This window comes from Passer domesticus, chromosome 4 (assembly GCF_036417665.1).
Source record: "Passer domesticus isolate bPasDom1 chromosome 4, bPasDom1.hap1, whole genome shotgun sequence".
NCBI classification, from domain to species: Eukaryota; Metazoa; Chordata; class Aves; order Passeriformes; family Passeridae; genus Passer; species Passer domesticus.
In genome coordinates, this window is record NC_087477.1 from 76361525 (window position 1) to 76372067 (window position 10543).

Genomic DNA, 10543 nt, shown 5'->3' on the forward strand with positions numbered 1-10543 from the left:
TCCTGTTCCAAAGAGAGGAGTTTGGTATCCTTCCCAAGGTTTCAAACTCCCTTGAATACCAATTCCCTTGAAGGATCTCCTGGGTTAGACTCATATGGGCCTGTCTGAGGCTCTATGCAACAAAGTGAGAGTGGCATGGCAAAATAGGCATCTATCTTTGACACCCTTGGCCAAATATTAGGGAGTCCGATGTCTTCAGGACTGCTGACTATCCCAGCAGCACTCACAAGACTTGAACTTCCAGAGATTTCCCAGATTTTTTTGTTGCTGCTGCTCCATCTCCCTCCCATGATTAGATGGGCTTTTTGGAAATAATGGACTTCACTCTCCAGTGCCTTTGTATTTCAGAAGCCCAGGTGTCTGGTTGTATTAAATACTTCAGGCTGCAGTTCTCCTGTGAATCAGACTCCAAGGAAGGCTTGCAGAGTGCTCTCACTGCAATCAAAAGTATGATGCATTCATGAACTAAAAATTACCTAAAGAGACTTTCCTGAGTTAAGTTTAAGCAGTCTGGACTTAAGCACATTTCCAGCATCTGCTTTCCAGGCTGTTTTACCATGGAATGGGTACCAATCCTGCTGCCCTCACAGGATGGACATTTCCAGGGTGTGTTATGAGCCTCTGTCCTGCCAAACTGTTCTGAGCACTGGTTCTGCACTGGTGGAGGGAAATACGTGTCCTTTTGCTGCAGGAATGGAGATATTTGGAGGGGCTGTGAATGTTCATTGTAATGGTACAAACTCTTAGTCCCCAACAAGTTTGGTATTACAAAATCATTTGGTAAGAAAGGGAAGAGATGAGTCTGGTGTCTGAGAGCAGTCAAATAGAAATGAAAATTAGGGATTACAAGCTATGAATGACAAGGAAATATCTCAACAGGAACCTTATCTCCGAGACTGGAATGTCTCTCAGAACAAAAACAACTGCTAATGAATTCTCTCCACACAACCAAACGCCTTGGCTGCTCCCACCCGGGCTCCTGCAGCTCACGCTTCCCCGCAGTTTTCCTTTGCTTTATTGCTTTCAGATGCTGCCGGGTAAGAGCTGCTGTGGTAGCTGTGTCCCTGCCACCAGCGCGGGGGAATGTGGCTCCGGCGGAGCGGCTGCGAGGCGTCAGCCCAGCCTCTGCAGGGGCCGTCTGACACCGCAGCAGAGCCGCCTGCCTGCAGCCACACAGTCTGAACCCATCCCTGCTGCCCAGCAAGAGCACGCCCCACTGCTCTGGATGAATTCTCCTGTACCAAGACCCTCAGCAGAGCCGCCTGCCTGCAGCCACACAGTCTGAACCCATCCCTGCTGCCCAGCAAGAGCACGCCCCACTGCTCTGGCTGAATTCTCCTGTACCAAGATGCTCAGGAGTGTTCGTTCATCACTGATGGAGGAGCTGGTGGGAATGACACTCTCCTGCCAGCTGCTGTCCACACTGCTCCCACTGGGCTTTTTGGTTCTGTCCCTTTGATTTAGTGGTGCAAGTTAGTTAAAACTCTGCATATCTTTTCCTTCTGGTTTGAAACACTCCTCCACATTCATTCTGCTCTTGCCCATGGTCCTCAGATATCTTTCCAGGAAAAACAATCCTGGATTTATTTACAGCACATCAGTATTTGTTTTAGCAACCCTTTTGGGGAGAAGGCAAGGAGAGATCTGAGCTCTCCAGTAAGGATCTCAGAATGTGTTCTGTGCTTTCAAGTTAGGGGCATTTTACTTGAAGAGTTTAAAGGGGAAGAAAAATGTGAACCCAGGTCAGGAACCTATTTTTCTCTATGCTTTCCATAGATGTTTTTACAGTGCAAAATCCAGAAACACCCCACAAGAAAGAGAGCAAACTCATTAATGTTCCTTCTTTGAAGGCAAACCCAGGTAAATATTTATTTGTTTATTTTGTTCCCTAGAGTTGCCTTAGTTTGTTTATTTTGTTTTCATATCCCCCTACACATGCATGTGCAGTCCAGCTTTTTTTCTACCTTGGCTAACAAATGCCAATGAATTAAAATGAGACATTTTGATGCCCCAAGATATCCCACGGGAAGAGTTTTCTACTGAGCAATTTAAGACTTACGTAGAGTGAAATAAGGAGGGAAAGAGGAAAAAGGTTGTTACCTGTTTCTGTTTCCTCCTTCCCACCTTTTTTTAATTTGCAGTTATCTATAGACAAATTTCAATGGATAATTGTCCTGTCCCCAGATAGCTTTTAAAGAGGAAAGATACTGAAACCATGAAGGCAAATGCAGGCACTGGTGAAAATTAATGCTTGAAAGCTCAATAGAAGCCATGTCACTTGGTTATCAATATTTCTTCTTCTTTCTCTCTAGAAATTATTTCTTTGTTCTTCATCACAGCAGTGTTTAGAAGCCCCAGCTGTGCAACAGACTGGTGATTTCAGCCAAGGGTTTTCAAATTGCATGTCAATGCAACCCTGTGGGCATGTGAGCTGCTCTAAAAGGAATGTAAATGGAGAATGTAAGTCTCTGGTCAGGAGACACAAGTCTTTGATACTGGAGTCTGCCCCTCTGTAAGAAAATGCCTGACTACTTGGTTACCTCTGCAGCAAGGTGTGACTTCACAAGGTCATGTGCACTAAAACCAAGGAGACACCCTGGCATTGGCATCCCATTGCTGCACTGCATTTGTGATATTTGCAATTTCTGACCTCCTCTAAGAGGCCACTCCTGTCCTGAGGAATTTTACCTCATCAACCCAAGAGCATCAAGCACAAAGTGGTTTGTGGATGCACCCTCTCAATTCCCACTGCAATAAGTTTATTGCTTATGACAGGAGGGTTAAGGCTAAACAAGCTGCCTGATTGATTTCTGCCCAAGAGAAGGCTGAGTCTCAAGAATGCTGTTTACACAAAAGGCTGATTCTGATCTACCATCAGGGTGATTTTCATTTATACCAATATAAGACAGATCCAAAAAAGGCCTTTGGCTTACAAAGTATTTTAGGGCTCTTTGGGGAGAGGCAGCTTGGTAAAAACACAGATTACAAGGAGAACTTTCACAGTTTTTGATGCAAAAGAAAAGCACAGGAAGATGAGCCTTTGATGCTGATCCTCTGAAGAGTCAAGCTCTGCCAGTAAGGTACAGACTGGACCTTCCCTGCCAACATTTCAATATGCCCTGGCTAGACCAGAGCTATTGGCACTCATGGGGCTCCTTCTGGGCTGCTGGAACCACCCAAAATTTGCATCAACAGAGAGGGTGGTTCAATCTTGGTTTTGCTGGTGTAATCTCAGTCCTTACCTCCCAGTTTAATTTTGTCTGTGAATGACTCAAGGTGTAGTTTGGAGTAAATGTAGTTTTTAGCCACTTAGTTGAGCTAATCTCTATGGCAACTGAGCTTCCCAGTGTACAAAAAACTTTATAGAGAATGAATGAAAGAGCAGGAGTGGGGGAAAAAAAGGAGAAAATATTAACTTTTGCTCCCAATCCAATGCCCACTGGACTTCATACACGTGTTGGTAGTCACTGTAGCCTGTGCAGTCATTCCTGAGTGAGTTTTTCTGGACTCGTTTTATTTTGTTTTGTGTTGTTTTGGTTTTTTTAAACTCATTGCAAGAAAGATCTTAGTCCTTGTCCTTCCTGCTAACCAACATGCTCTCTCAAATATGAAAAGGAGCTTTGAATTTGCCTGTGGTTTTGTGGGAGAAAACCCCTAGCAGAGCAACAGCAAAATTCTCAAGAAAATTAATATGAGTTGAGGATGCACAATTCTTTTGGAAAAGCCAGATTGAAACCTGAAAATTGAAGAGAACACTTAAAAGTGGACAAAACCCCAAGAAGATTCATGACTTTTAAAGGCCCACGTCATTCCACTTCTGCCAGGTAACTAGATTTATTAGTATTTGTCTCAGAATTGTTGTGGAATGTGCAGCAAAAGAAGTCTTTAAAATTGATTTGATAAAAAATTAGGCCTCTTTTACATAGGATTGATCCTTTCCTGGCAATGGACTATATGAACACAATTGCAGCAATCTTATCACATCCAAAGTGTTAAAGTCTACTTAAAACATGTCTTTTTTAAAGTAAGAAGACAGAATCAAACTGCTGGAGTCAATAGACAGGTAGTTCATTACTATGAGCACAGGAGATCACTTACCCTAAGAAAATTGCAATCACAGGAACAGAACTACAGTGAACAGAAATGGATGTATCTCCCTCAATTTCACTTCAATGAAGTGCCTTTATATCAGAATCTGATTTATTTTCTGCTTCTAGCCTGACTGAAAAGCCTGTTCATCAGCATCTCTGTCATGCAAAATATTTAACACTGTTCTCTTGGAATGAGAATGGAGAACGAAGACTCTAAAATTAGAGAGAAAACTTAACTCCATACTTAATAAAGGTCCCAATCTAACAAAGAGTCTTCTTGATTTTAACAACAAATCTAACAACCACAGACTAAGCCTAAACTACCAGGTTCTGATACTTTCATTAAAGAGACATTACTCCACAGACTCCCACTGGAATCTGTGGGGACACCTGGAGAAATACAAGGCATGACCCAGTGGAAGTACAGCATCAACATCTTGTCTCTTTATAAATGTCTTTAGTCACTTTCTAAATGCACCCCTTTAAATTGGCTGTACTCTTCCCAGAAACATAGTACAACTTCCCATGGAAACTGCAGTAACCAAGAATGTTGATTTTGCATTATTCTTTTTATTCCAGTACATCAGCAGGCATTTAAAAGATTTCTGAATGCCTCAGAATTAAATTACAGATAGGAGCAATGAAGTCACAGAACTGAGCAATCCAGCACTTAAAGCTGTTTCTATATGAAGTCATAGGAGGCTGCAGTCAGAAGGAAAATAACAAAGAGGATTTACTTCTCCTGGTGCAAACCAGGACCACCATGGGGCTCTGAAAAAGTTTCACTGGAAATCCTGGAAACACAAGCAGGATCCTTGTTTTCAAAGCTCAATCCAAAGGTAGCTGAAAATTTGTGAAGTATCCTATCCCTCTGGGCCAAGAGACAAGTTGTAGCTTTAGGTTGCACATTCTTTCTGTGCAAATTCCATGCAATTTTACATCACTGTTTCCAGCCCACTGAGCTCAATGGTCCTTCTGATTCCTGTCTGTGAGCAATACTTCAGTTGTCATGGGGGACTGATGCCATCAGGACAGCCTGCTGTACTGAGAGATCTTCAAGTGAAAATAAAACTGTCAAGCTCATCTGCTCTTCCCTAATGGATATGAATGAATCCAGCAATGCATGCCAAGCTTTTCATGAACTGTATGGTATTATAAAAACCATGCTGCTGCTGAGGTTAGAAACCCCATCCTTTCTGCCTTGTGGTTTAGGATATATGTGCTGTACTGGAATGCTGGAAATAGCAAGATGTGTTAGTTTAGGCACTTTAATAAGAATGTCTATGTTTATGAATTGGCTTAATTTGACTTCTTTACAAGCAATATCAGTTCTCTCTGTCTTGAATTGTCCTTTTTTTGGTGGTTTAGACACCACTGCTATTACTGGCTCCTGGCTGACTGCATACTTGACAAAGTTTTTCATGAGGTCACGATTTTCCGGCATCATGAAAGAGGTGGCTATGCAGTAAATGCACAGAGAGCTTGCTGCCATCTCAGAACATGTGTTCCAGCTTTCCTGTGTTTCTTCCAAATAAATACAGTGTGAAACTACCTGATAAAGACACCTAAGCAAGTGGAACAATGAAGAACCCAAAATGCAGAATCATCTTACAATGACAATGGTTCTTTGTCTAGATCTCACCCTCAGCCTGTCTTTTCTTTGGTCCCCATCTGTATAATTATGTTAGCAGTTTGTTGTCCAGCAACAGGTTTATTTCCCTGGGTTAGGTGCAGCTGTGGTCCCACTGCTCTGAAGAGGCAGCAGGTGGACTAAGAGATGGAAAGGCCAGAAAAGCTGCTCAGTCTTATGAGGTGTCAAAGAGCTCATGGGTACACTGGGGAGCAGGCTCTTGTTTGCCCAGCCAGAGGTTCTCCACCACAGACCTGCCAGTCACTCTGGTTATATTCACATCTGGATGTTGATGTGGATGCATTTCCATGTCTCCTCCATCTCCCAGGCTTTTGGCAGTACTGCTTCTCTTGGGTTTTAGGACAGGGACAGTGTTTTCATGCTGCTTTGTGAAGTGCTAAGAGCTCTGAATCGGGTTGGATCTCTAGGATGTTCCAAACTTATCAAGACAAATCAGATCTTTGGTAACGTCATTGTTGCCTGACATTTAAAAATCCAATACAAACCAAACCCCCAAGCCCACCCTATGCTTTCTTTTGCACAGATACAAATCATCAGACATGAAGCTTCCATATTTGAGAAGTTTATGTTTGGCCTTCAAATTCCAAAGCAGGTCCATTCTTGCCAGAACCTTGTGTCTTAGTAATAAGTCAGTTACAGACCTAGATCTTCTTGTTTGCTTCATGTCTGTGCTGAATGGTGTGGAATTACACATTTTCTACTGGCTTAGTTCAGGAAGCTCCAGGGAGCTGAATATGAGTAGTGCCAAATCACTGAATTTGCTAATACCTTTCAACTCTATTAGAGCTTGTTTCTGTACCTACATGTGTTTAAGCTGTGCTGATGACACGTGTCTTTACATCCTGAACCTCCTGCTTGTGCACAGTGACAAAGGCTTGTTCTGCCTTCACACGAGTGTGGGGTTTGGCTCCTGCCAGTCCTTTCCTGTGGTTGAGGGGTTACAAATCCAGAGGCTGGAAAGAGCTTTTGTAAAGGACAAAAACCCAGTCACTGGTTACTTCATTGAGCAGAGCAGTTATACAGATGGATGTTGTAGCTCTGATGGTCTCAGTATACAAGAAATCCACAGTTTATAGAAAGAGATAATATTTTTATTAGTTGAAATGATTAAGAGGCTTGGAAAAGAGCTGGCAAGCTTTCAAGTATGTGAGACCTTAAGAAAAATGCTGAGACGCAGCCTATGAATGAATTTAAAGATTGAAGGCATTTATCTTTTATTTGGACTTCTTCACAGTTTCTTAGTATTTGTAACTCTGACACTAATTGGAGTTTATAAATGAGGTGAAAGTTCTCTTTTTACTGTCCTCCCCTGAATGTAGGGCATTTGTATCTATGGGGAGGTTATTAGTTTCTCCAGTTTGTCCCCACTAAGTGTCCAGTTGTCTCCACTAAAACATTTTTGCATAGGCTGCTGTCTGTAACATCCTGACACCATGGGAGAGGGTCAAGGCTGCCATGGAACCCAGCCACAAACTGCTTTGGGACTCTGGACACGTTCCAGTTCCCCCTCTGGGGGATGTTCATGGTACCTGCTCTCCTCTACATTTGGATGAATGGGCTGAGCTCCTTAGACTCCATCTGCAGCCACCAGAGAGGGAAGAGACTTCCAGAGTGCTTCAGAATATCTGATTTAGGCTACACCCCTAAAGAAAGGCCTGGAGGAACAAATATCTCTTCACGTCTTTTGGAGAGCTTCAGGAAAACCAGTCCCAGCTGCACCCCACCAAACTTTAGTCTCCTGTGAGAGGTACCCATGTCCCCCTTTCCTCTAAACATCCTTCTGTGTGATCCTGTGATCCTTCTGTGTGTCTATAACCCAGAGAAGATGACTGTGCTGCCACCACATGCACCTTGGATCACAAGTTTGAATTGAGAAATTTAAAGTTTGATCACTAAAGCAGATAAGTTGAACCCTCTCCTCTCTGTTTTAGAGATGCTACAGGGACATTTACCGTGTGCACAGTGTTCCTTAGGGGACAGGAAGAGGCTGTCAGTGCACACTGGCACGTTACTGTGCAGGGTGGACATCTGCTCTTGGTGTCCCAGATAACACATCACCTCCCTCAGCTCAGCTGGAGCTCATTTCAAAGTTATGACAGCTCAGCAAGTCACTGTATTTTTCTGGCTGCTCGTCATCTGATGCTGGAAAATGCTATACAGTCCTTTCAGCAACTCTGATGAATGTTGGACTTAGTGAAAATTTTAGTTTCCAGCTTTTGCAGACTGGAATGGGGAAATGTTACCATAAAATAGAGGGTTTAGATAACTTGCTGAGTTTCAAATGCCACTTTTGTGCTAAAGTAGGTGGATTTTAAGTTTGCTCAGCAAATGAGTTTGTCTGCAGGTTGCCAGGGACACCCCAGTCTTATCTTTATGCAACATCACCACCTTGGCAGCTCCTGTAAGACAGGTAACCAAAAAAAGTGACCAGCTGTGTGAATAACATACTTCTCATGCATCAGCAACTGGAGATAAACAGCCATGCCCATCCTCCATTCTTGCTGGAGGTGTCCTTCCCATTAAGTTGGACTTCTGTGCAAAAAAAGGTTCATGTGCCCCATCAAACAATAAATATCTAAATTGTCAAATGATGGTTCCTGCTAGAGCATCAAATGGATTAAAAGCATTGCCTGTGTTTGATGATGCTGCTATAGCTCCTGTAGCATATTATGAATCACTACTAATAGTGCTATTTATATATATTTAGATTATATATATAACAAGATGCTTACATGCCTCATCTATTTCAGAACATTTCAGAAGCTTTTTAATGCAGGACCTGTTTCCATTTCTAGAAAGCATCTCACACATCTCAAGTATAGCTGCAATTAAAATCATTAAGAACAGAATTAGTAAATAGTAGCATACAATTAAATGCATCTCAAAATATGTGGAGCTGATATAATGAGGTAACAAAAATATAATTAATTTTAAAAATTTAAATATCACTAATTTAATCCTCATAATGAATTTATGAGGCTAAAATCTCTTCTGTCCAAAACTCAGTCACCAGGTTTAAATTCCCAGCTGAGGAAAGTCCCTGGCAGTTGCTGGTGAAGAGTGTCTGGGCCTGTGCTTTGCCATCATTCAGAGATGAGGGACAAGCCATGGGCACCATTGCAACCTCCTCATCAAAACTCATAAGAACTGTGTCCCTGGAGGTCCCATCTGAGTCACCAGGTGACTTTTTGCCACTGCAGGTGATCTTGCCAGACCCAGTAGGTCCATACTAATAAACACTAAAAACTGCCAGAGCTTCAGTGCTGGGTTTCCTGCAGTCTCTGGAGCAGTGACATTCCATAGGGGAACAAGAGAGATGTGTTTAGCTCTGGCAGGGAATTCCCTCTATAAAAACTCACAGATGAGGCTGGGGACGGGACAATGCTCCACTCTGCAGAGGAAGGGAAGCAATTCCTCCCAGACCCAGCACCTGGCAGTGAGTTTAACCAGGTGCATGTGATCCTCAGGCTTGGCTTGCTATGGCCTGACACTTTCAGGCAGTCTTTATGTCCCATCTCCAGCTGCAATCAAGCTTTTAATCTTTAGAGGAAGGTGAAAGAAAGACAAAAAGGGCAGCCTAAAAGCCAAGTAAGGTCTCAAAGGGGGAACATTGACGTTCTTTATTAAATTATTGCATAGCTTTAATAAATGGACTTTATTTGTAATATTTTGCTTCATTTCCTGAGGAAATGAGTATTATGCAGCTGTGCTCTGGTTGTTTGTTTGTCTGTCAGGTTTACCCCCATTTAATAATTATTGAGTCTGTTGGCTGGTTCCAGTGCAGTTTGAAGGAAGGGAAAAGGCATCACAGTATTATGTTTTAAAATATTTAGGAAAATTAGCAGTGGGGTACAGGACAGAGACTGAACTAGTGGAAAAGGTCACAATATGAGTTCAGCACAGTTATTCAACGTGAGAGAATCCACATGGAAGGGAGCCACAGGAAGCCCAAGAAATATTCCCTAAGTCCCAATGCTTAAGGAACAGCATGTTAATGTATTTTTTTTATAACCCCACTAGAATTCTAATTAAACTGGCCCATTCCCCAGGATTTCTTTTAACTCCCAGCAACTCCACTTCTAGCCAGTGCATCCCCTGCCCATGACCAGTGACCTCTCCATCTACCTGCTACCCTAAACCAAACCCTACTTGTGACCCTACAGGTCACCTGAAAGGATAGCCCTGGATGCAACAAACATATTTGCCTTTATCCTGGTGTTCACTGAGCAAGAAGAAAAGAAAGAAAAATCCTTTTATTGTACATTTTGGAAAAATAGGTCTCTCTCTCTCTTTTTTTTTTTTTTTCTCCAGCTTGTTGACACTGACACTTTTTTCCCTGTTGGGAAAATCTATTTTAGATGGTAATGAAAAACATAACCAAAATTTCCTACCTTGATCTGGGTAAAACAAGGCATTTGAGTCAGTGTAGTCAATCTAGAGTCTCCTGACCCTCCTTTAGAGCTGTCCAGATCATCCTGCTTGGCTCCTGGCACCGAGATGGTGACTCCAAACGAGAAGTAGCTGCAGTGCTTTAACAAGGGCTCTCCAAGGCACCAGAACATGGGTTTTCCCTATGGAAAACTTTTAATGGACTTCAAAAACAGGAGGATAAGGTCTAACTGGGCAGACATTCCTCAGCTTTGCTTCATGTGGAGAAGTGAAGGTGTTTATAGCTCTCTGTAGAGTTTTCAGTGTGTGTGTGCACGTACCCACGTGCCCACATATCCACTCACCTGGACAAAAGGTTTCAGGGAAACCCTGAAGGAAGAAGAGCTGTTTCAAACAACATTGGCACAAGAAG